The sequence below is a fragment of the Hylobates moloch genome, unplaced genomic scaffold, assembly GCF_009828535.3.
Source record: "Hylobates moloch isolate HMO894 unplaced genomic scaffold, HMol_V3 SCAFFOLD_16, whole genome shotgun sequence".
Classification (NCBI taxonomy): domain Eukaryota; kingdom Metazoa; phylum Chordata; class Mammalia; order Primates; family Hylobatidae; genus Hylobates; species Hylobates moloch.
In genome coordinates this window covers 13,649,575-13,677,115 of record NW_026652291.1, presented here as the reverse complement: position 1 = coordinate 13,677,115, position 27,541 = coordinate 13,649,575, and the positions used below count along the sequence as shown (strand labels likewise).

The window sequence follows — 27,541 nt, the reverse complement described above, 5'->3', positions numbered from 1 at the left end:
TAGCAATATATAAGAGTAACTTTTTTCTGTTACCAACAAAATACATTGTCAAACTGATGCTTAATACCATGGACTTTTGCCAGTGTGATAGGAAAGAAATGATATACCGTGTTGTTTTAATTTACATCTCTCTTATTATAAGTGATGTTGAGCTTCTTGTGATATAAGATTGATCTGTAATTGTTTATATGAATTCTATTAATTGTCTCCTGCCGATATTTTCATAAAGCTGTTGGTCTTTTTCTTCTCCAGTTTTTGAAGCTCTTCAGATATTTGAGAGATTAACACTTTGTCCATTATACAAGTGGCAAACATCCTTCTGGTTTGTCATTTGTCTTTTTACTTTGATTATGGTGTTTCTGCTATGCAAAAGTGTGTGTATTATAAAATCATAAAATAATTTACCCATGTTTTCTTCCAGTACTTAGTACAGTATTATTTTCTATACTGACATCCTGTTATACAGTATGAGAAATGGATTCAAACTCACCTCTTCCCAATTCACTATCTCATTAGCACAAACACCACATATTAAAAATTCCATATTTTCTCCACTTACAGGATGCTCCCTTTAGTACACATTAAATTTCCATATGCAATTGGGTTTATTGTGTATTTTCTATTCTCTTCAATTGTTCTGTCTATTCCTGTACCAACAGTATATCATTTTAATCTTAAATTCTTATATTATGTTATAACATGTAGCAAGACAAGTCATCTTTACCCCTCTTCACTTTCTGCATTTTCTTAGCTATTCTTGCTTGTCTGTTCTCGAAAATGAGCTTTATAATCTGTCTAGCCCTAGGAGGAAAAATCTGATGGTACTTTCATCAGGATCATATTAAACTTCTAAATTATTTTTTTAAAACTGACATCTCTAAGAATATTGAGTCTTCCTACACAGAACATAGTATATCTTTATATTTGTTCAAGTTTATGCTTATGCCTTTGGGAGTTTTTAAAGTTCTCATAAAAATTCTGAAGATTTCTCATTAAGTGTATGCCTGCATAATTTGCTTGGCTATCATAAATGTTATCTTCTCTTCCATTACATCTTGTGACTTTTTCAATTTTTTAAATGTATGCGTTTTCAAAGGCCCTGTTCAGCTCCAGCATATTAAATACTCCGTAACCACCCAAATCAAATGAATAGTCTCTCATCTCTAAATGTCTAGTGTCTTTAAAAAAAAAAAAAAGTTTAACATTTGTCTTAACATTTTATGAGATCTTGTTCTATCTCCCCTGTTAGAACAGAAACTGTTCAAAAACAATATTGTACTCACTTTCTGCTTAGCACTCAGCACACTATATGATGCTGGGAATATTGTTGGAACTCAGCAAATAGCTAGCTGATAGATAAGGAAACAAAGTACAACAACTATCTCCCACAAAAACTCACAATATATTCATCAAACCACATCTCTTGCAATCAGCTTGCAAAATCAGCTTGCAAATACTTAACGTTAATCATGAGAGGAATGTGGAAGAATTGGTTAAAAATGACTGCTACTTCAAGGGGAAAAGTCCTCAACGTTGATGGCCTTGAGTCATCCAAAATGAGTTGGAGGAAGGTAGTAGAAAGAGAGAAAAGTTTATATGAATGAAATGTGAAATCTGATTAAAATGAACACCCAGTAATACACTACAGAAAAGACAGTTAAAAAACACATGGATATTTTACTTTTGTACAAAATAGAGTAACAGAGACAGATTTACCCTACCACCTGAAAAGCAAATAAAATATATGGAACAGCAATTTTCAAGATATTGGCTATCAGACAGCAAAGAACTGAGAAATAGGAACTAAATGAGGTAAGCTTTCTACCTTACTCCCTTGAGGTAGTTTCCAGGCCATGGGAACTTACCCAGGCAAAGCCGAGTAGACTTTCTGAAATGAAGAGACAAAGCTGAAAGTATGTGAAGAATAAGGAAGCGAGAGTTTGCATAACAGACTACTGTAGAATAAAGAGGTACATACAGAGAACAATGGAGATCAGCAGAGGGTCCCACTCAAGTATTCAACAGAGTACTGATCAGCGCACAAAAAAAAAGAAGCTACACAAGACTGTGGGAAAAAAATACCAGAAAAATTTACAAAAACTATACATAACCGGTATTCACCAAGGTCAGGAGTGATGCTTGTCCCCACAAATCAGACTGGAAAAGGGATCAAATTGTTTACACAAAACTTAACTGTGTCCCAAAGCAAATTTACAGAAATCCAAAAATATCCAGCATACAAGGTGAAACTCGCAATGTCTAGTATCCAGTAAAAAAAAGTACCAGGTATACAAGGAAGCAAAAAATATATAGAACCCATAATGAAGAGGAAAAAAAAATCAATTAGAAACAACCTAAAATTGAGACAAGGCAGTTGAGGACACTAAAATAGTTATAGCTGGACTCAATATGTTCAAAAGGTTAAGTAGAGATATGGATGTTATTAAAAAGACCCAAATCCAATTTCTAGAGATGAAAACTATAATGTCTTTGATGGAAAATATACTGAATGGGATTAATACCAGATTGGATATTGCAAAAGAAAATATTAATGAACTTGAAGGCATAGTAAGATAAACTAACTGAGACACAGAGAAAAGACTAACATCAAAATGATAAAAAGCATCTGTGACTCATGGGACAATTTCAAGTGACCCAAAATACATGTATTTGGAGTCCACGAAGGAGACTGGGGATAGGGGGGAGGGCATATTTGAAGAAATAATAGCCAAAATTTTCCAAACTTGGTAACTACAAACCACAGATCTAAGAACCTCCACGAACACTAAGGTCAGGAAACATGAAGAAAACTACACCAACGCACACCACACCATAATAACATCATTCAAAAACAGTGATGAGAAAATCTTAAAAGCACCCAGAGAAAAAAGACATGTTATGTACATCAAAGCAAAGATTAAGAATAGCAGCATATAGCTGAGCATGGTGGTGTGTGTTTGTAATCCCAGCTACTCAGGAGGCTGAGGCATAAGAATCACTTGAATCTGGAAGGCAGAGGTTGCAATAAGCTGAGATCACGCCACTGCACTCCAGGCTGGGTGACAAAGACTCTGTCTCAAAAAATTAATTAATTAATTAATTAATTAAAAAGGATAGTAGCACAGTTCCCAATGGAAACAAAACAAAAACAGTAGAGCTAGCTCTTTAATGTACTGAAAGAAAAAAACCCATCAACCTAGAATTTGACACTCAGAGAAAATCTTTCAAAAATGGAGGTGACATGAAGACTTCTTCAGACATACAAAAGTCGAAAGAACATATTACCAACAGATCTACACCACAAGAAGTGTTAAATGATGTCCTCAGGCCAAAGGATAATATCTGACAGAAATATGAATCTACACAAAGGAATAAAGTGCACCACAAGTATAAATATATGATTTATTATTATTTGGATTTCTTTACAAGTTTATTAAAGCTTAGACAAAAAATAATACCGAGACAAAGGGTTTGTAACATATGTAAAACTAAAATGTATTACATCAATAGCACAAAGGCCAGGAGGAGAAATAAAAGTAAAAAAGTAAATAATTACAGTGTATGTGATGTGGTGTCATATCATTTGAGGACTGACTGTAGAAAGTTAAGGACACATACTATAAACCCTAATGCAACCACTAAAATAAGAAAACAGAGTTACAGCTTAGAAGCCAACAAAGGAGATAAAATGGAATAATTTTAAAATACTCAATAAAAGAAAGCAGAAAAAGAAGGGGGAAAAAAGAACAGATAGGATGAGTAGAAAACAAATAGCAAGATGATAGATTTGAACTTAATTATATCAAGAATCACAAGTGTGAATACTCTAAAATATGCCAATTAAAAGGCAGAGATTGCCAGACTGGATAAAAAAGTATGATCCAAGTATATGCTGCCTACAAGAAACGCTTTAAATACAAATAAATTAAAAATAAAAGGATGGATACCCCTTAAAAATATACACACAAAATCCTCAATGAAATACTGGCAACCCAAATCCAGAAACATATAAAAAGATTTATGTATCATAACCAAGCAAGATTTATCCCAGGATTGCAAGATTAGTTTAACATCTGATAATCAATTCATATAATACATCATATTAACAGAATAAAGGACAAAAACTATAGGATAATCTCAATAGATACAAAAATTTGACAAAATCCAATATTCATGATAAAAATACTGAGAATAGAAGAGAATCTTTCAACATAATAAACAGCATCTATGAAAAAATCTATAGTTAACATTACAGGAACTGCTGAAAGATTGAAAGTCTCCCTCTAAAGCCAGGAAAAAAAAAAATGATTTCTACTCTCTCTACCTTTATTCAACACTATATTTGAGATTCTAGCTAGGGCAATTAGGCTAAAAATATTTTGTAAACGGCATTCATCTTGGAAATCAAGAAGTAAAACACTCTTCATTCACTGACAACAAGATCTTGTAAATTAAAAAAAAAAATTCTAAGAAATTCACTAACAAACTTACCAGAAGTTCACTAAGGTTGCAAGATATAAGAGAAATATACAAAAATTACTTGCATTTCTATATACTAACCATGAACACTCCAAAAATGAAATTAAGAAAACAATTCCATTCATACTAACATTTTTAAAAACTTAAAATACAAATACTTTAAGAAATGAAGTACAAGACTTATACACTGCAAACCACAAGACATTACCAAAAGATATCAAAGAAGAGCTTAATACTTGTGACGATATCCCATGTTCATGGATTGGAAGATGTAATATCAGTAAAATGTTAATATTATTAATATTGCTAAGGTGGCAATACTCCCCAAATTGGTCTACAGATTCAACACAATCTCTACCAAAATCCCTTCCAGCTTCTTTACAGAAATTGACAAGCTGATCCTAAAACTCATATGGGAATGTAAAGGGTGCAGAATAGCCAAAACAATCTTGGAAAAAAAAAAGAACAAAGTGGAAAGACTAACTTCAAAATTCACTACAAAACTAGTCATCAGGACAATGTAATATTAGTATAAGGACAGACAAATAAATCAATAGAATTAAATTCAGAGCCCAGAAATACACCCTTACGTTTATAGTCAATTGATGTTTAACAAAGGTGCCAAGAAATTTTAAAGGGAAAGAAATAGTGTTTTCAACAAATGGTGCTAGGACACTGAATATCCATATTTATATCCACATTATATCCACATGCCCTTCCCACCAAAAAAAAAAATTGGATCCCTGCCTCCCACCATATACAAAAACTAACTCAAAACTGATCACGCACCTATATGTAAGAGTTAAAACTTCAAAACTCTTAGAAGAAAACATAGGAGTAAATCTTTGTAAACTTGGGTTAGGCAGTAATTTCTTAGACACAACACCAAAAGCACACATGATCAAAGAAAAATTTGATGTACTAGATTTAATTGAAATTAAAAACTTCGTGCTTTAAAAGACACCATTACCAAAGTGAAAAGACCACTCGGAGACTGAGAGAAGATATTTGCATATCACACATCCAATAAAATATGGATTATATCCAGCATATATAAAAAACTATTACAACTTAATAATAAAAGAAAAATAACCCAATTAAAAAATAGGCAAAATATTTGAACAGACACTTCTCCAAAAAAATCTACAAGTGGCCAAAAAGCACATGAAAACATGCTCAACACTGTTAGTGATTAGGAAAATGCAAATTAAAACTATAAAAAGACAACAATACACATTGATTAAAAAGGATAAAATTACAAAGATTGACCATTCCAAATGTTCATGAGTATGTGACAAGTAGTACTCTCCCATTCTACTGGTGGGACTGTAAAATGGCATAACCACTTTAGAAAACAGTTTGACAGTTTCTAAAGTTGAACATATACCTGCTACATGATCCAGACATGCCATTACTACATATTTACTTAAGAAAAAAGCAATCACATGTTTACACAAAGACTTGTATACTGGTGTTCATAGCAGCTCTATTCAAAATAGCCAAAAACGGAAAACTATCAAATATCTATCAACAGATTAATCCATTTAGAAAACAAACTGTGGCTCAATGGAACACTACTCAGAAATAAAGAAGTAAACTGGTTAAACATGCAACAACATGGATGAATCTCAAAATAATTATGCTGGGCAAAAGAATGCCAACAAAAAGAGTATGTGCCATACAGATATGTGCCATATTCTCTTGCATTTGCTTTATTAATAACAAAGCCATATTTCAGTTCTTATTATTTTTTCTTTAATTCGGCTTTTCTAGCTATCTTATTAATACTGATTTGTAGCTGAACTCCACTGCGTGATTCAATTCATATAAAATTGAAGAAAATGGAAATTAATCAATAGTAACAAAAAGTAGATCAGAGGCTGCCTCGCAACAGTGAGGAGCAGGGAGATGAAGGGCAGAGAGGGACAGAAAGGAAGGACTTGATTGGGCAGGAGGAAACTTTGGTGGGGGTTGATATATTCATTATCTTTTTTTTTTTTTTTTTGAGACAGTGTCTCGCTCTGTCACCCAGGCTGTAGTGCAGTGGCGCGATCTCTGCTCACTGCAAGCTCCGCCTTCTGGGTTCATGCCATTCTCCTGCCTCAGCCTCCCAAGTAGCTGGGACTACAGGTGCCCACCACCACGCATGGCTAATTTTTTGTATTTTTTAGTAGAGATGGGGTTTCACCATGTTAACCAGGATGGTCTCGATCTCCTGACCTCATGATCCACCTGCTTCGGCCTCCCAAAGTGCTGGGATTACAGGCGTGAGCCACTGCGCCAAGCCTATACTCATTATCTTGATTGTGGTGATGGTTTCATAGGTACATACATACATGAAAACATCAAACTAAGATTTCAAGTATATGTAACTTACTACATATCAATTATACCTCAATAAACCTGAAAAAATAATTCATAAATAGAATTATGGAACATTAACAGAAAAAGAGGCCTCAAAAATATTAGCAGAGCAGAAGGCTTAGAAATCATTTTATCAGGGGCCAGGATGGTGGCTCATGCCTGTAGTCCCAGCACTTTGGGAGGCCAAGGCAGGTGGATCACCTAAGGTCAGGAGTTCGAGACCAGCCTGACCAACATGGAGAAACCCCATCTCTACTAAAAACAAAAAATTAGTTGGGCATGGTGGCGCATGCCTGTAATCCCAGCTACTCGGGAGGCTGAGGCAGGAAAACCATTTGAACCCGGGAGGCGGAGCTTGCAGTGAGCCGAGATCACGCCATTGCACTCCAGACTGGGCAACAAGAGCAAAATTCCATCTCAAAAAAAAAGAAATCATTTTATCAAAGTCCTTCTAATTTTACCCAAAGAAAATAATGAGTCAAGCAACTAGATAACGTTAGGTTTAGAACCAAACCCTAAGCTTTGCAACTTTTTCTAACACACCACATTGCTTTAGGTAGGGTATGGGTAAAGGGCAGGACCAGTCAGGTTAACAGACTATGTGCTGGCTGTCTATATAGCCACATGTTTGCTTTTTTAGCAGCAAGGAGAAGCAAATAGAAATGGTTAAAAGTATACTGCCTAGGTTCCAATCCTGTAACTTTCACTTATTAGCTATATTACCTTAAATCTGTTACTTAACCTCTTTAAACTTCAACTTCTTCATCAATTAAAAAACAAAAACAAAAACAACAACAACAACAAAAAACACTTCTTAGGGCTATTGTGATGATCAACCAAAGTAATGCACATTAAGTATAAAACTAGTGGTAGGGCTGTTTTAAGAATAAATGCTGTCATCAGCGCATCATTATTATATTTATTATCATCAGATCTCACTTACAACCGATCTGATTCATGCTAGTCACTTTATCCAATGCCAGGAATGATATGGGGACATTTAGCTAGAACATTCTAGTATGAGGACAGATTGTAAAAAGACTTAAATACTTCCATATCAATGGATAAAAGCTATAAACACCCTAGTCACTTTAACTCCTCTCTAGGCACCCCTGAGGTAAATGTCTGAGAAGGCAGGGGCCTCCATGACTCTGCTCCAATACTATGGTCAGTGCTCATGCACGACAAATTGTTAAAATACTTTTAATATCACTCCCTGTTTGAGGTTCCCAAAGGGCTTATTTGCCTCTGCTGGCCTGACATAGTCTAGGAACAGCCCGCCTATGGTATTCTCACAAATAAAGGACAGTACATCATCACGACTTTCCCCTGCAAACCTGCTTTTCCTCTGGTATTTCCTACTACAGTGTCACTATCTGGCTAATTAACTAGGCCAGAAATAAGAGTGCCATTCTTGAGTCCTTCTGCTCCCAAAATCCACACATCCAATTCATCCATTCACTTACAAGCATTTATTGAGCATCTACTATGTACTAGGCAATTTGCTAGGCACTGAAAACAAAATAGTGAACAAGACAGACAAGCTTTTGGAGAGCTTACAACAGAGGAGGGGGATAAACAGAAAAATAAACAAACACAATGAGGAAAATTAACCAGGATTCAAGAGGAACTAATGTTAACTTTGTATAATCAGAAAAGACTTCCCTGGGGAGGTAACAATCCAGCTGGAACATAAACACAAGAAAGGATCAGCTAGCAAAGTTCTTGATGGTGGAGCAGAAATTGCAAAAATCTTGAGTTGTACCCACTTTGCATTATTTTGCAAGGTACTAAGCAACAGAAAGAGTAGTTAGCAGGTGAACTGTGAAATAGGCAAGGGCTAGAATTCTGTTGAGTAGAGCCCCTTAATCCTTGTAATTTTCTTTTTCTTTTTTCTTTTCTTTTTTTTTTTTTTTTTTGAGACGGAGTCTTGCTCTGTCACCCAGGCTGGAGTGCACTGGTGCGATCTTGGTTCACTGCAGTCTCCACCTCCCGGATTCAAGCAATTCCCTGCCTCAGCCTCTCCGAGTAGCTGGGATTACAGGCACCCACCACCATGCCCGGCTAATTTTTGTATTTTTAGTAGAGACGGGGTTTCACCATCTTGGCCAGGTTGGTCTTGAACTCCTAACCTCGTGATCCACCCACCTCGGCCTCCCAAAGTGCTGGGATTACAGGTGTGAGCCACCGTGCCTGGCCATCCTTGTAATTTTCACACCTTCCTTTCCATTCTCAATTTGACTATTTTGATTCAGATGTTATGATACCCCAAATTACAGAGAGCCAGCTAATAGGTTTGCCTTTCAAATTCTTTTTATCCCCCCACTGTGCTGCTAAGGTCCTTCATCTGCTTTAAGTAATGCTGTATCTCTCTATCACTTTCAGGATAAAATTTATTCTGCTAAATACAATATGTGACCCTTCTCTTGCTCATCTTCCACTACTTCCTTCTGCAAATACCAAGCTTCAAAATATAACTACCTGATGTGCTAGAAACACACCATTCTCTTTTTTACTTCTGCACCTTTGAACTACGTTAGGGTAGGAATGCTTCTTCCTGCTGTCTCTAGTTTCTTTGAGAAAGATTTGTCTGTATTAGAAAACCTACTTGCCTGCAGATACATGCCATATTCTTCTATATTAGCTTTATTAATAACAAAGCCCTATTTCAGTTCTCCATCTGCCTTATTCTTTTTTCTTTAATTTAGATTTCCTGGCTATCTTATTGATATTGATTTGTAGCTGAATTCCACTGTGATCAGAGAAATTGTATACGATCAATGATATGCATAGTATATCATCAATTTTAATAAATGTTCCATGTACATTTGTAACTTTGAGGTGCAATGTTCCATGTACATCACTAAATCAAATTTGTTGGTCATGTTAAAACCTTCTGTATCTTGGCAGGGCATAGTGCCTCATGCCTATAAATCCCAGTATTTTGTGGGGACCGAGGCAGGAGGATCATTTGAGTCCAGGAGTTCAAGACCAGCCTGGACAATATAGGGAGACCCCCATCGCTATAAAAAATTAAAATATTAGCCAGGCGTAGTAGTGCGTACCTGTAGTCCCAGTTACACGGGAAGCTGAGGTGGGAGGATCACTTAAGCTCAAGAAGTGGAGGCTGCGGGAAGCTGAGTTGGGAGGATCACTTAAGCTCAAGAAGTGGAGGCTGCGGGAAGCTGTGATCACATCACTGCACTACAGCCTGGGTGACAGGGTGAGACCCTGTCTGAAAAAACAAACAAACAAACAAAAAAAAACCACAGAAAAAATATGTATTTCTATTGATTTTTTTTCTGCTTGTTTTATATGGTACTAAAAGAGATGAATCTAAAAGGAAAACTCCAACCATGACTGTGGATATGTCTATTTCTCCTTTTAGTTCTATCAGATTTGTTTCACATATTTTGATTCTAATTTATGAGATGCACATAAACTTAAGTTTATTAATCTCCCTTTCGATCTTTAGTAATACTTCTAGAAGCCTTAATGTTGGCTTTGTCTGATATAACTAGAATTTCTTTCAGTTAATATTTGCATGTTATATCTTCTTTCCATCATTTTCTTTTCAACCTTTCTGTGTTATGCTCAAGGTGTCTTTTATAAGTCGTATGTAGTTAGATTGTGTTCTATTATCCACTCTGACAATCTTTGTATTTATTTGTATTTAACTGTATTTAGTCCAGTCATAAAGATTTAAAACTGTTTTAACATATTGGTGATTTAAATCTCTTATCATTATGGTAACTTATTAATTTCTAGAAATGCTTTTACCCTGAAAACAATTTTGTCTGATAGTAATGTAGCTATGCAGCTTTCTTTTAGAAAGCATTTGTATGGAATATCTTTTTCTGTTTACTGTTTCCATTTGTTTACCAACCTGTCTCCTCATGTTTTAGATATGCCTCTTATAAATAGCATTTAGTTGAAGTGTTTTAGTCCAGATAAACAATCTTTGTCTTTTGACTGTAATATTTATTCCATTTATATTTAAGATAACTGGCTGATATATATTTGAATTTAAACCTATATTTTATCCTGGGCTTTCTATTTGTCCTACTTGTTCTCTGTTTCTTTTTTTTTTCCTTTCATTGACTGAGTGTTTACGATCTTCATTTTTTTCCCTCCAATAGCTTGGATATTGTATTACTTTCCTATTGCTGTTGTAACAAATTACCACAAACTTAATGGCTTTAAATAAACTTACAATCTTACAGTTCTGGAAGTCTGAAGTCTGAAATGGGTTTCACTGAGCTAAAATCAAGGTGTTGGCAGGGCTGCATTACTTCTGGAGGCTCTATGGGAAATTCCATTCCTTTGCCTTTTCCAGTTTCTAGAAGAAACCTGCATTCCTTGGCTCATGGCCCCTTCCTCCACTTCAAAGCCAACAGGACAGCAACTTCCAGTCTCTCTGACCCCTGCTACCATTGTCACATCTTCTCTAACTCTGAATCTCCTACAATCTCTCTTTCATTTATAAAGACTCTTGTAATTACATTAGGCCAACCTGGATACTCCAGAATCCAAGATAATCTCTCCATCTCAAAATCCTAAATCACATCTGCAAAGTCACTTTTTCCACGCGAGGTAACATTCACAGGTTCTGGGAATTAGGACATGGTAATCTTTGTGAGGCCATTATTCTGTATACTATAAATTTTATACACTCAATTTCCTTTTCTTTAGTCACTCTGGTTGTTTTAATACGCACACTTAACATGTCAAAGTCTAAAGTTAGTCCTTTTATATTCTCCTGTTGCATAGTAAAAGGACTATTAAAGACTTTTAGCTCCTTTACATGCCAACCCATGTGTGACTTAGGCATGATGTCATCATTGCACATATTTTGATTCTATCTTGTTAAAACCCCACAAAACATTATTATTCTTTTGTAAAGTTAGTGTTCATTTGTATTTACATATTTCACCAATTACTTTCCACTTCATTCCTTCTTACATTCCTTCCATTTCATTCTTTCTTGCATCGCCAACTTTTCATGTACAATCACATTCTTTTTGCTAATATCCTTTATGATTTACTTTAGTGAAGGTATGTTGGTAGAAAACCCTCTGTTGTTGCTGATCTGAAAATGTCCCTGATTTTTATATTTTTTTGTGAAAAATATCAATAATATACAAAAATATAGCAACTATAAAATAAATCCACATGGACATATTATCTAGCTTTAATTATTATCAACTCATAGTCAAACTTTTTTCCACAATATCCTACTTCCAGAAATTTTGAAAAAAAAATCAAGATATAATTTTATCTGTAAATATTTCAGTATGTATCTCTAATATTTCAGTATGTATCTCTAAAAGACAATATTGAAGAACATCTAATACCAAATGTAACTTTAAATTTATGTTTATATTTATATTGTATCTCTTTTTTAATGCAACTACAGTACCATCACACTTTCAGAAAAATCTATAATTTCCTCATATTAGTACTCACATTTCCCCAATTTTCCTATAATTTTTTATAGCTTATTTGAGTGAAATAGGTTTAAATGTTTCTTAAATCTCCTTTAATCTACAAGTTTCCTTGTAAGTATTCTGATGCTGAAACCAGGTCTCTTACCCAACAGAACTTATCATGATAGGATTTTGCTGATTGCATTCCCATGGTGTCATTCAGCAAATCTCTGCCTATTTTTCTGTAAAATTACAGTTCAATCTATAACTTAATACAGATTTTTAGGTTTGACTTTTTATTTTTAGCAAGACTACTCCATAGGTTATAGGTACATAATGTTCAGCTTTTATTTTTTAACAGTGTTAGCAACCATTGATCATCACCCTGTATTACTCTCATTCTTAAAGATATTTCCTCTGGTTATGAATTCTAAATTATAAGCTATTTTCTTCAGGACAAAAATATCTTATTCCATTGTCTTCTGTCCCACCATTGGTATAAAGAAGTCAGCTGCCAGCATAACCACTGTTCTTTTGAAAAAAAACAAAAACAAAAACAAAAAAACCCAAAACTTTTGTCTAGGCCCTAAAGTAATGTTAAGATTTTTCTCTTTGCCTTTGGTTTTCTTCATTTCACTGTGATGTTTCTAAGTATGTACTTTTTCTTGCTTGAAATTCATTGAGATTCTTGAATATATGGATTGGTGTCTTTCCTCAGTACTGAAAAATTCTCATTCATTAACTTTTTGCCCATTTCTTTTTCTTTTCTTGCAGAAATTCTAATTTATTAGACTTTCTCACTGTAATTCCTCACTCTGATCACTCTAATTTCCATGTCTCTTCACCTCTTTTATATTTTCCATTTCTGTCTCTTTGAGCTATATTCTGAATGATTTATTCTATCTTCCAGTTCATTCAATCTCTTTGTGGAGTACATCTAATTTCCTAATTAGTAGTTAAGCTGAAAGACGAGTTTTGAGTTTTTATTACTGCATTTTTCCTTAGTAGAAATTACATTTAGTTCTTTTTTCAACCTGCTGTGTAGCTCTGTCACTTTTTAGACTCCTGATTCCTGAACATATCTTTAAATCTGTCTTTTATTTACTTAAACTCAGCCCAGTATAGTTATCTTAATGATCTATGACTGTTTTTTCAAGCTTTTGTAGGTTTATTTCGAGTTCCTATCATTCTGCCAATTCTTGCTCAGGATGTCCTACTTCTTTGTACAGTTGGTTATCTTTGACAATGAATTATTCATTGACCACGAAACTTTACTGGTAGAACTTTTTAAGCTAAAAATGAAAGCATACTCCAGAGAATATCTGCATTTGTTTACCAGACCATTTTCAATTCATGCGTTGACAAATAACCCAATTCTAAAATGGACAAAGAAATTAAGACATTCCTGCAAAGAAGACAGACAAATCGCCAATAAACACATTAGGAAGCGCTCAATGCCACTGATCATTAGGAAAATGCAAATCAAAACCATAATGAGATACCACTTCACACACACTAATCAAAAAGACAGACAAAAAATAAGTGTTGGTGTGGCTGTAGAGAAACTGGAACCCTCATAAATTGCTTATGAGAATATAAAATGGTGCAGCTGTTTTGGAAAACACTTTGGCAATTCCTCAAACACTCCACACAGAGTTACCATACGACCCAGGAATTCCAATCCCAGGTAAATATACCTATGAGCATAGAAAACATATTTCCACACAAAAAAGTTTTACACAGATGTTCACAGCAGCAGTATTCATGACAGCCAAAAAGTAGAAACAATCCAAATGTCCATCAATTGATGAATGAGAAAACAAAATGTGGTATACAGCCATATGATGGAATACTATTCAACCATAAAAACAAATGAAGTACTGATTCACACTACAACACAGATAAAGCTTGAAAACATTATGCTAAGAAAGAAGTGAGACATAAAAGACCACATATTGTGTGATTCCATTCACATGAAATGTCCAGAATAGGCAAATCCATAGAAATGGAAAACAGATTAGTGGTTGCCAGTGACTGAGAAGGAAAAGGCAAATGAGGAATGGCTGCTAATGGGTACAAGGTTTTTTTGGGAGGGTGACAAGAGTGTTCTAGAATTATATAGTGATAGTTGCACAGCTTCATGAATGTACAAAAAAAACACACTGAATTGTACACTTTAAAGGGGTGAATTTTATGGTATGTTAGTATCTCAAAAAAGAAATGATTTTTAAAATTTACATCTTGAAATATTTTTAGACCACCAAGGTAATATAAAACTTCCCCCCATGGTCTGTTTGGTGGTCACAACTTCCCAAGGACAGGCTTTTTTTCCTTTCTTGTTTTAGCTGGCATCAAGACAACTTTCCTTGCACTCCCTTCAAGGAGGTAGAGTGAGGTTTTCGCCCTTTTCGTGACATCACAGCCCTTTGTGGTCCCAGAATTAGTCTCTTAGCCTACGTTGAATGAGCCCCTGGGCTGACTTCCAACTATCCTTGGTGACATGCAAATCTACCAAGTTCCTATTCAAATGCATCAAGTTTCCCCGGTTTAACAAATGCCCTCAGGGCAAATAAGACTTAAAGGCTCCTTTAGTCTCTCATACGTTCAGCTTTCTCTTAGATTTTGGCATGTTAATTCCTATCTTTTGAATTGTTTTTTTAAATACAGCATTCTTAGCTGTTTTCAGCTAAGGTTGTCCAATACCTCAACTGACACTGTTCCCAAAATGCAAATCCTATATTTACTTTTCAAGTTAAAATTAATTCTAGTGAGTTAGGAAAGGATTTGCAGCCTGATATAGTCTACATTAGAGTAGCTTCAGTATTATTTATGACTTCAGGTGATTACAGTAGATATTTAAGAATTAAATAACACATTTTATTACTTTTTAAAAAGGAAAAATTAAACAATTTGAGGAGCAGCCTAATTTAAAAGAAGCATGGGTGGATAACTTGTTCTCTCAAGTATCAAGGTTCTTTAAACAGCTAAAGTAAATAAGACTGTGGTAAGGATACACAAACAGATCTGTTTTAGAAAGAGTAGCTTGGAAACGACCACACATATATGGAAACTTGATGTATGATACTTGTAGCTCACTGAAATGAAAAACATAATATTCAGTTCTATAATGCTGGGAAAAACTGATTAGCCATACGGGAAAAAAAGAAACTGGACCCCCACTTCACACCACACAAAAATCAGTTATACACGGATTAAGGACACAAATATGAAAGGCAACTTTCTTAATAGATTTTCTTTTTTAGAGTAGTTTTAGAATCACAGTAAAATTGAGAAGGTACAGAGATTTCCCATATACCCCCCCTGCTTTTAGTAGAAAATAACAGACTGTATTTTTATAATCTCAGGGAAGGTAAAGATTTGTTAAACAAGATGCCAAAAGCACAAACCATAAAAGAAAAAGTTGACAGAGTCAACTATAAAATGTGTTAATCAAAAGACACTATAAAGAAAGTAAAATACAGGCTGCTCACTTGGAGAAAAAGAAATGTGTCACGTGCATAACTGACAAGGGGTTCACATCCAGAATACATAAAGAGCTTCTATTACTGAAATCCATTTTTTAGACTGAATGAATGGCTCATGCCTGTAATCCCAGCACTTTGGGAGACTGAGGCAGGTGGATCACCTGAGGTCAGGAGTTCGAGACCAGTCTGGCCAACATGGTAAAAACCTGTCTCTACTAAAAATACAAAAAATTAGCCAGGCATGGCAGCACGTGCCTATAATCCCAGCTACTCAGGAGGCTGAGACAGGAGAATCGCTTGAACCCGGGAGGCAGAAGTTGCAGTGAGCCAAGATCATGCCATTGCACTCCAGCCTGGGCAATAAGAGCAAAACTCCGTCTCAAAAAAAAAAAAGAAAAAAAAAGAAATCCATGTTTTAAAGTAAAACAACAACTACAACAAAAAAAATGGCAAAAGTCGGCCGGGCGTGGTGGCTCACGCTTGTAATCCCAGCACTTTGGGAGGCCGAGGCGGGCGGATCACGAGGTCAGGAGATCGAGACCACGGTGAAACCCCGTCTCTACTAAAAATACAAAAAAATTAGCCGGGCGTGGTGGCGGGCGCCTGTAGTCCCAGCTACTCGGAGAGGCTGAGGCAGGAGAATGGCGTGAACCCGGGAGGCGGAGCTTGCAGTGAGCCGAGATTGCGCCACTGCACTCCAGCCTGGGCGACAGAGCGAGACTCCGTCTCAAAAAAAAAAAAAAAAAAAAAAAATGGCAAAAGTCATAAACACCCACAGAACATAAACAATGAAAGGTTCAACATCATCAGTAATTAAGGAAATTTAAATTAAACCCCCAATGCGATACCATTTCTCACTCACCCGATTGTCAAAAAGAAAAAAAATTCAGGTAATTACGAATGTAGAAATGTCTTACATGTTGCTGAAAAAGGGAACAAAGTGAACACTTACATCCCGCTTGTGAGGCTATCAACTGGTACAGCCACTTTATAAAACAATCCGGTGTTTTCCAGCAAAACTGAAGGTTTTTAAAATCATGAACACAAAGAGACATGAGTTTGAAGGGTCACTTAAAAACAGATTTTAATAGAAAAAAGTAAAAATTAAATGTAAAAGCAAAAAAATAAAAAAAAGACTGAAAACATCCTAAATATCCACCCACAGGATAACGGATAAAGAATGGTAAAGTCACACAATGAAATTATGCGCGGCATTAAAAAGTGAACAAACTATAACACATCAGCATGAAGGAATCTCACAGAATGTGCAAAAGCAAAGCCATAGGAATCACATAGTAGAATATCATTTATACAGAGTTCCAAAGTAGACTAAACAACACAGTGTTTGGAATGCATAGACATGTGGTAAAACCATATAGAGAATCAAGGAGAGTGGAAAGAAAAAGATATAATCAGGGAGAATACACAGGTTGGCTTCAAAAAATGTTGGTTATGTATCATTTCTTAAGCAATACATAGGCATGGGGGTATTTATTTTATTTGTGTTCTCTGAATCTGCAGATGTGTCAAAAGTACTATTTTGCACATATGAAATAATGTCTTATTTAAGAAGTAAATAAATACATGGTTGTGGTACAAAACATTAAAAATTCAGAAAACTATATGAATAAAATAAAAATTATCCATAATTATATTACCCTGAAATAACTATAGTATTTGAAGGAGGTAAATATACTTAAATGATGTGCCTTTCTTCTACTCTTTATTTTTATTTAATCTGTTTTAAAGCTTTATTGAGGTATAATTTACCCACAATAAATTTCACATATTTAAAATGTATAATTAAATGAGTGACATATATACATATAAATACATACACACACATTGGTGGAAGCATCATCTCATGAAGAAAATGAATATATCCATCATCCCCTAAAGTTTCCTCATACCCCTTCTGGATCCATCCCTCCTTACTTTCTCTTTCCCCTACCCCCAAGTAACCACTGATGTGTTTTTCCATCACATTAGTTTGCATTTTCTAGAATTTTATTGGATATATGTTTGGGCATAGCTTATGCATATGTTTTACTTTCGCAGACAATGCCAAAAAGTTTTCCAAAATGACTACACCAATTTACACTTCCACCAGCAGATTATGAGACTTCCAGTTGCTCCACATCCTAATCAACACTTGGTTGCCAGCCTTTTCCATTTTAACTATTCTTTTCATATTCCTAAGGAAAATACTCATGATTTGTCTGAACTCTTGAGCAACAAAAAAAATCAAACTTTCAATGAAGACTGAAGTGAAACTCATTATACAGAAAGTTTAATCTAAGAGCTTTTTCCCCTGAATGTATAATAATAATTGAAGCAAAGGCCCTAAATGATGTATGCCTCCAGATTCTGATTTAGTCCCAACACTTGATTTCTACATAAGATTTTTTAGAAGAACCATTGGGACATACATAAAAGAACCGCATAACTTAAAAGCAAGTTGGGAACATCAACATACTGGAACTAAGGTAAAATAGAGTCCACACAGTTTATATGCGTGACTTAAACACCTATAACACCTGAACCCAATACACCAAACAAAATACCACTAAAATTGTGTTCATAATTTGGATGGGGCGGGGCATAACTACTTTACCACGCATAGTTCTTTTCAATATGCTCAGCTTCTTGCTCTCAGCTTCTGCTACTTAACCATGAGAGAGGAACAATGTTATGAAATGATGCACTTCATTTTTAAAATTTGTAATTATTATGGATAACACAAAGGTAGTCTATCATCCTTATTTGTCTCTTTTTTCTTTTCTTTTCTTTTTTTAATCATCTCCCTAATCAATGGATCGCCTCTCCTTCTAACCTTTGTTTCTCAAAATACGGATTCTAAACTCACATTTACTTGTGAGTGCAGAATCACTATTCTCTCCTCAGATTCATTCAAAGTTGGCTTCTACCCTTATACTGTACTTAAATTGTGTCTGCTGAGGTTAAAGCACCCCTCCTAACTTCCAAAGCCAATAGGCACGTAATCAGTTCTTGACCCCCAGATAGACTTCTCTCCTTCTTAAAACTCTCCTCTCCTGGCTTCTATGAGACCACTGCCTCCTAGATTTCCTCCTTTCCTGATGCTCTTCCTCAGACTCCTTGGCTGTCTCTACCCATCGCTTAATGCTGGTGTTCCCCATCCTTGGTCTTGCCCTCTTCTTACACTATACTTACTTGAATGATTTCTTACACCCTTACAGGATTAACTACCACAAATCCACTGTGCTTCCAACATTTGTAAGTCTGATCTTGACTTCAGAAAACCTGATACCAATATATCTATTGGTATATATCCACTAGATAGCTATGCCAGATGTCCCGCCAGAATCTCAAACTCATTTTCTCTCCACCTGAATTAATTTCTCAATATTAGTTTTATTCGTGAATGCACAATTATAATTCAAATGAAGTCAATAAAATACAAGATATACTTAAATTTTTCATGAAGGGTTAAAGAATAAATTTGTATTATGGTCTCTTCCTCAGTTATGAAGGTAACTCATATTCATTAGCAAAAACTACAAAATACAAAAGAGATGATAAAAAGCAAATATCCCAGCTCTCAAAGGCAAGCAACATTATCCCCTCCTTCCAGAAAAAGCAATTTTTAACCATGCTGAAGTTACACGTCAAAATATGAAACTGGTAAATAGGATTTTGTTGTTGTTGCTAATTCTCAATATTTTCCAGGCTATGTTTTACAATATTAATCAGGGAAAACAAATTTCTATTAACTGCCTACCTAAAGGGAGAACTAGAATAATATTTTAATTACAAAGGCAATCCTTTTATATGCTGTATTTTAAGTGTTCTAAAGAAATCAATGCTTTTGGCTTGGCATCTATCTTGTCTATACCCAGGCGTCTATCGGTGTGCACTATAGCCCACAGTTCATCCACACTATCTTCCTCTAAAGAAAACCATAGCGAAGGAAAACCTGGAAGAAATAGAAGTCAAATCTAAAACCTAGCTGGGTAGATTGTGGTTTGCAAACACCACAGTAAAGTGACACTTTTAACACCCTTTCGCCACTTCACAAAGTTTCAGAAACATCACAGGTAAAAACCCTCTGCGAAGCTCTTCTCATCAGACCCCGCCAGGGAAAGTTAATTCGCTTCTCTTTCCCCAAAGCCCAGAGCCCACGTGGACGCGCCGTCGAAAGCCCGAGCACGGAGCAGGGAGCCGGGCGCGCGGCCATCCCCGCCTGGGCTGGGGTCTCCACCGTCCCCGGTCACGGGTCCCCCTAGGCAGAGCCGCCCACTTGGACAGCGAGGACCCAGCCTCGCCCCGTCGCCCACACGGGTGCCCTCCAGACCACCGCGCTTGCAGCTGTCGCGGGGCCTAAAGCTCCCTCAGGCCTCCGCGACACAGGCGTCGCTGAGGAGACGTGGGAACAGCCCCTGGGCCCCACCACGGCCCCATTTTAGAGAAAGTTAAAGACAAAAGAGACAGAACGGACGCTCACCGCCAGCCCGCAAGGCGGGGCCGCCCCGACAGGCGCCCCCCACAGCCCTGAGCGAGCTGCCAGCTGGGAGAAGCGCACCTGAGCCACGCCGCGCCTTTCCCCGCCCGGGTCCCGCCGCCCTCCTCGGGGTCTCCACGTCCCACGCCCGCGCTGAGGCGGCGCCGCGCGGCCGCGGCCGGTTACCTGCTGGAGGCAGTGGGCGCTCTGCTGTCGCCGCCCGCGGGAACTGTGACTCCTGTCACCTCGCGCGACCGCGCCTCGAGGTCCCGCCCTTCCCAGGGCCTCCCCTACCCTGTCACTTACCCCCTCCCCTCCACTTCCCTCCCCATACCCACTCCCACACCACCCACCAGGGCCGCCCCGCCCCTCAGGACGAGCGCTAAGGGGCGAGGCAGGGCGGGGCAGAGCGGGGAGTGGAGTGGCGCAGAGGGGCTGGGCGCCGAGGGGCGGGGCCTCCCGCGTACCTGAGCCGCGCTGCGCCTGCGTCCTCCGCGACTCCGCGCTTGGCAGCCCCTTCCTGGAAAGGTGTAAAATGCCGCCAGGTGTGGGGTGTGTTGTGGGAGAAGAAGGGAGACAAGCGGTAGGAGGGGGATAGAGGGGAAGCTATTGGCCTGAGGAAACTTCTCTGACTTGGGGAGGCAGGAGCACTTGCTGGCGGGAGATGTTTATGCACACTTTACTTAGAAGCGGAGTAGTCATGTTACTGGACTTTTAGAGTTTTTATAAAAAGTCTAATTTATAAAGTTTTGGGGGATCAGCCCTGCTCTCTTCGCTTTTGTTGCTTTCTATCTGCTACTGCCTTGCCATCAATGGGTGTCTCGGAAAGAATATTAAATGTATCCACCACAGCACCTCACACCCCCGATTCTATGAGGGATCCCCTCTAAACCCTGGCAAAGCGGGGGCCTGGCCCTTTTCTCTGGGCTTCCTTGGTGGAAAACTCAACACTGCTTGGAAATGAGTTTCCTAGACTGTCTGATGAAGAATGGCTTAGCATTTTTTGTTTGTTTTGTTTTGACAGAGGGTCTGTCGCCCAGGCTGGAGTGCAGTGGCGCGCTCATGGCTCAGTGCAGCCTCGACCTTCAGGGCTGAAGTGATCCTCCCACCTCAGCCCCTCCCCCAAGTAGCTGGGAATACAGGCGCAAGCCAGCATGCCAGGCTAATTTTTTAATTTTTTGTAGAGATGAGGTCTTATTATGTGGCCTAGGCTAGTCTTGAACTCCTGGACTCACGTGATCCTCCCACCTCTGCCTCCCAAAGTGCTCCACCTCCCAAAGTGCTGGGATTACAAGCATTGAGCCACGGTGCCGGCCTGGGTGGTGGGACTGTAAAATTGAAAGAAAGGTTCATAGTTTCCTTCCTGGAGAGCAGTCTTTCCCAGAGTGAGTTCTGTCCATCTCAAGGTCCTAGAGATGCTGGAGTGGGAGTAGGGGTAGATACCAGATCACATTAATCTGGGGGAGAGAGACACAAAATACTTGTTTTCCTTGAGATTCACAATGCATACTAGCATTTTACAGGCGTAAGAACCATGTTTTACTTTCTTTGATCCTGCATCTCCCAAATGTGTTTGACCATAGAACTCTTTTCTTGAGAAATGCCTATTTCCAATCTTGGGCATTAGTGTTTCAACAAACACTTTGGAACCCACTGCTTTCAAGTCCTAGTACATTCACATTTAATAATGTATCACCAATGTTTGCAAAGTTCTGCACTGTTCACACAAAACTTTCATGAGTCATCTCATTTAATCCTGGAAATTGCAATGTAGCTGTTATTATCTTCATTTTGCAGTTGAAAATATTTAAAGGTCAGACAACCAGTTAGTGGTTGCCCAAACATACAGTCAAGATTTGAATCTGAACTTTGAACTCCAAGGCGTTTTAGACTAATATTCATTCTGTCTCTCCCTCATTTGTTCCTTTTTTTTTTTTTTTTTTGGACAGGCTCTCATTGTTGCCCAGGGTGGATTGCAGTGGCACAATGATAGCTCACTGCTGTCTCAAACTCCTGGGCTCCAGCCATCCTCCCACCTCAGCTTCCCGAGTGTGCTGGGACTACAGGCACATGCCACCATGCCTGGCTAAATTTTTAAATTTTTTTATAGAGATAGGGTCATGCTTTGCTGTCCAGGCTGGTCTGAAACTCCTGGCTTCAAGCAATCCTCACGCCTTAGCCTCCCAAAGTGCTGGAATTACAGGCATGAGCCATGGTGCCCAGCTTCGCTTGATACCTAAGGAGAGCACATCCTTGGTTAGAAATCACTAGATTCATGTGTTAGTTGAATCTTCTCAAGGGCAAGACCATAACTTTACCTATATTTTATTTCCTTGCAGCACCTGACTTAGTGCAGGGCACAAAAGTGTCATTGAAATGTGCTGAATAAATGAAGGAGGAATGAATGCTCAATAACTACTAATTGAAGTGAGCTGATGCTTGGTTCCTTAAATGAACAACTTTAACAAACTCTTCGCTGATGCAGAAGTACCAAGAGCAGGAGCTCCCCTAATTGTTCCTAGTTTTCTTCCCTAGTCCATCTTAAAACATTTTCCTAGAAGAATCCTCTCTATTGACAGATACAGTCTTGTAAAATCATGAAGCCAATTCCTTTGTTTTCCTTGAAATGGGCCTCCTTCCTGTTCTATCTGAGGCAAGGCTACATGAATGGAGGATATTGTACACCTTTCTTCGTACTCTTATTTCTAATCTCTTCCCACAAAAGGATCGTCCTCAAAATACTATGAACGGGTTTTTGTTTGTTTTTTAATTTAGCAATTTTATATTATTTGAGGCCGATCTGAGGAGAAAAATAGACTGGTCGATATGGATAACGTGGCTGCTTAGATATTACTGTGGGTATCAATTCTTTCATTTGATAGAGACAAACCACATAATTCCTACTCTAAACCCCTATTCATTGTTTATTTAATGCAGTTTAGAAGTGCTTTGTGTCTCAGCCCAAGCCTACCTCTCCAGCCTTATCTCCCAGTGTTTCCATCACAACTTTTTGACCTACTGAAGGAATTGCAGTTCCATAAACTGTCGAATTTGCACACACCATTCCCTCTACCTTTCTTACAGGTATCAACTAGCAAACTCATGTTCATCCAACCCAAATACTACCTCTTCTAGGCAATGAAACCCCACAACACCCATTCCTGACTCAATTAGGTGCCATTTCCCAGCATAACCACCACAATCCATCTATATCTCTATCATGGTGCCTACATCATAGCTGTGATTACTGGCTTCTTTTCCCACTTCCCTCTAGATGCATTCCAAGTGAGTTACCAATGGGCAGGAATGATGACTTCCACCTCTATTTCCTGAGCACACAGCATTGCACTTGACATAGAAGGCACTCAACAGTTTGTTAAAAAATGAAAACGTAGCTTTCAAAGAGTATAAATTCCTAGAGTGCTTGTGAAATAATTTTACAAAACGGTCATGAATACTTTGGGGGTACCAGACAGATTTTTGCTTCTCTCAAAATTATTTCCTTCCCATTTTCTGCCTTAGAACGTAACTGCAGAAGCCTATACATATTCATTCATTTCATGTATTTGTTCAAAAAACATTTCTGAGTGCCTACCATATAACAGGTGCAGTCCTAGGCACTTGCTTCAGAGAGAAAGTGACATTTCAAAAGTGTCATGGATGCTCACCAAACCTCAATTCCTCTCCCTGGGCATGAAGCTAAACTGCTTTGCCTAGCCACTCCCCTTGTATCTAGGTAAGGTCATGTGGCCAGTTCTGACCAATGGAATTTGAGCAGAAATAGAGTTTCACTTCTGCATCTAGGCAACTAAGAACAGGTGAGCCTTCACCCCACTCTCTCCCTCTTTCCATTCCATGACAACCTTGGACTAAACCATGCTAACCATTGCTAAAGCTCACCATATGACAAGATGGGAGAAATGTCTGTGTCCTTGATTGGCTTCATGGAACAAAGCTCTCCCCACTGCCCACTAACTTTGATTGGATGGTGATGTGAGTGAAAAATATACTTTATTGTGTTAAACCACTAATATTTGGGTTTTTTTTCTAACACCTAGGTTTACTTACTCTGATAGGCACCATCATGAATGATGACATATAGATTACATTAAACATACCAAAAAAATGTTTCTCATGCTGTAGGCATTCTATGGGAGACATAGAACATGAAAATTTATCAAAGAGCATATTAAGGTCATAGAAAATTTAAGTTTATCCCAAGTAGATAAAGAAAAATCTTTATGGATACATAGCTTTCTGTCTCTCAGATGGCTACCTTATCAGAATGCTGACATCTTGACCTGAAAACAAGCACAGAGTCACCATCATGCCTTCTTCATCATCTTTATCTGCACTTCTCTGTCTCTTTCATGCACTTTGAAGGGTTTCCCTGAGTGGGCTTCAGGAGATCCAGTGTTACTCAAAGTCTAGTATATATTCAGGAGAAGAGAGAAATAAAAAGGCTAGGCTCCAAAGGGTCTTGAATATCTTACTAAGGAATTTGCCCATTAATCCACAGGATACATAGTTGAATAAGCTAGGAACTATTTGTAGTGAGATGAGTTGCTTTTTTCTTTTTTATTTCCCTCCCTCATCATCTTCTTACCTGGATAACTGCTATCCACAAAACTAAGGTAACAATGGGATAATGGCTGGTCACAGATGCTCCACCAAGATAACTAATCATGAGAGTCTAATTTCTCAGTGCCCTCCCACAAAGCCCTTCCTCAAAACACCCATCTGCCTCCTCCAAACCCCACTAATCAATGACACTTCATAGCACTAAAAGGCTGACACAGTTGTATTAGAGGCATAAATGAAAAATATTCAGCACCTAGAGCAGGAGGCAATAGCACCAGTGGGGTCAAAGGAAATCTGTGAAGGAGGAAACAGAGAGAATCCAAAAACAAAAGAAGGTTTTCCACCGACCACATGATCAACTCACCCAGGCTGAGTAGCTGGTCCAAAGAGGATGAGAGCACATGAAACTGCTCAGGATTCAAGAACAAAGGCTCCCAGACTCACAGAGAAACATCTAAACCCCTACTTCTGTGACCTCTGTATGGACTGGAAGAAATGACTCAAACCTGAAGCAAATGACCCTGCATTCTTCTGGAACCACATCAGCTTGCTTAAGTTGGAACTCCATTTCCCCAAATTTATTTCCCTATATGGTTCCAAGTTTGGTTGGCCAAAAAGAAGAATTGAAGCAAGATTTGGAAGGTGAAAGTGGAGCAGAGCCACTCCCTCTGAAGATCCTCATGACTACACGTGGTGGCAGACACACACAGAGATTCTGGCAGGTTCTGGCTCATCCTCCTCCTCATGTCTAGCTCTTCTTCCCAACTCTAGTCCCTGCTGGCCAGAGGACCCAAGATGACTCCAGAGCTTGGTGGGAGACCTCCAGAAGTGGCAGCTATGTATGGACTTTTCCACAGCCCCCCTCCTGGGTACCACTCCAGCAGTTAGACATGTGCGGCTTCCTAGAATCATTGCAAGTTCTGGCCTTACAAGTCCACCTGTACAGGGCTTCAGGATGGCTGGCTAGTGACTTTTCTCTAAACCTTAAATTCCACTTTCAGACCTTTACTTCACCAGTTTCTCACATAATTCTGCAAGAGATTAGTCCCATTATCGGTAAGACTCTAGTGGTTCTGCTTCCCTGATTAAACCCCATCATTCATCTTCTTGGCTACCTAGCAATAAGAATATGTGGATTGTACCACCCTTCCCTTCCACCTTTTTTTTTTTTTTTTTTTTGAGACAGGGTCTGGAGTGCAGTGGCACGATCATGGCTCACTCCAGCCTCCACCTCCCAGGCTCAGCTGGTCCTCCCATCCCAGCCTCCTGAGTAGCTGGGAATATAGGCATGCCAATACACCCAGCTAATTTTTTGTATTTTTTTGTAGAGACAGGGTTTTACCATGTTGCCCAAAGACAAGGTTTCACCATGTTGCCCAGGCTGGTCTCAAACTCCTGGGTTCAAGCCATCTGCCCACCTCGGCCTCTCAAAATGCTGAGATTACAGGCATGAGCCTCCACGCCCGACCTCCTTCCCCTACACTATTAAAGGCCAAGTGCTGAAGTTATTTATATTTAGGAACTACAGAAATTTGGGTAAAAATTATGCCCTGGTAGTGGTCTCCCCATGAGAGGGTGACTGGTTGCCCACTGCCTTCACACTGAATTTACATAATAGAAGAACTGACTTTCAGCTTTTTGAGCTTAGAAACTTGCTCCTTTTCTCTTTTAGCATACTGAGTAAATCTCTCTTGAAGAAGGAAGTTTGGTCAGGCTCACCAGAAGTAGACAATAGTATGTCTGTCTATTAATACAGAATGAGAAATAGGATTGTTGCAAGGCCCAAATGTATATCTTACTGCCAAAACACTGCCCTGAAGAAATAGCTATCCAGGAAGCTAAATGATAACCAAACGGTTGCCTGACCAGGGAAATGGAATGAAAATTAGGAGAGCTGGGAGGAATATTGAGCATTAGCATTGAGTTATGATAGCTACCATCAATACCACAGAAGGGACTAACCTGTCACGGTTGCAGATAAGCTATGTGGTTCCACTTACTGGAGCCACAGTCCTAGTCATATTCCTTCTTTTTAGTATGTTACAGTATTGGCCCCAGGACTTCACTGTGCACTGTATCCATGCCCTTTGCTACGACTTTGAAGTTCCTTCCACTGAAGGAGTGGAGTATATTTCCCTACCCGTTGATTTTGGGTTCAGCCACGTGACTTGCTTTGGTCAACACAATGAAATGGAAGTAATCGTGCTCAGTTCTGCGCTTAGGCCTTAAGAGACTTGATGTGTTTCTGCTTGCCTTCTTGTACTTCTGCCAATGCTAGAAGACTTCCCTGGGCCAGCCAGCTGCTCCAAGGTGGGTAAGACACTCTAAAGCAGAGTCATGCCAGGTAAACCCAGCTTAGAACAGCTAATCCCCAGCTGCCCAGGAAGCATGAGAAATAAAAGATGATTTTTTTTTGTACCCTGGCATTTTGTGAATATTTGTTACACAGAAATAGTTACCTGACATGTCCTCCCACCATGATTTTCTGGAATGGAGAATGCCTAACCCCATCGTGGCCCCAGAGTTCCAGACCAGTGTGCCCAGGAGTCCCCTCTCAAGTCACTAGGCAGCACCAGTTTAGCCAATAGTAAGTTAGAGGATTCAGTTTCTCACCCTCATTACAATTCACTTGAAATTTTCTGTCCTTTGGGTTAGATATAAAATCTAAATATTTGTTAATAGCAGAGATGAGAAAGATTTAACAACTTTTCAGAAAGTTACTTCTG

General features: G+C 38.4%; 1 protein-coding gene across 2 annotated transcripts in view; it reads right to left on the bottom strand.

Annotated features, from left to right (window-relative positions):
* The window catches only part of TC2N (tandem C2 domains, nuclear), an 86,002-nt gene that overhangs the window by 36,512 nt on the left and 21,949 nt on the right, over positions 1–27,541 (bottom strand). Inside the window, exon 1 of one of the 2 annotated variants that reach the window (XM_032179854.2) lies at positions 20,421–20,519. The exons of the other annotated variant lie outside the window; for it this stretch is intronic. The gene's annotated coding sequence lies outside the window, so the exon portion shown is untranslated. Of the gene's footprint in view, positions 1–20,420; positions 20,520–27,541 lie in introns of those variants that run through there. 2 annotated transcript variants of the gene reach the window in all.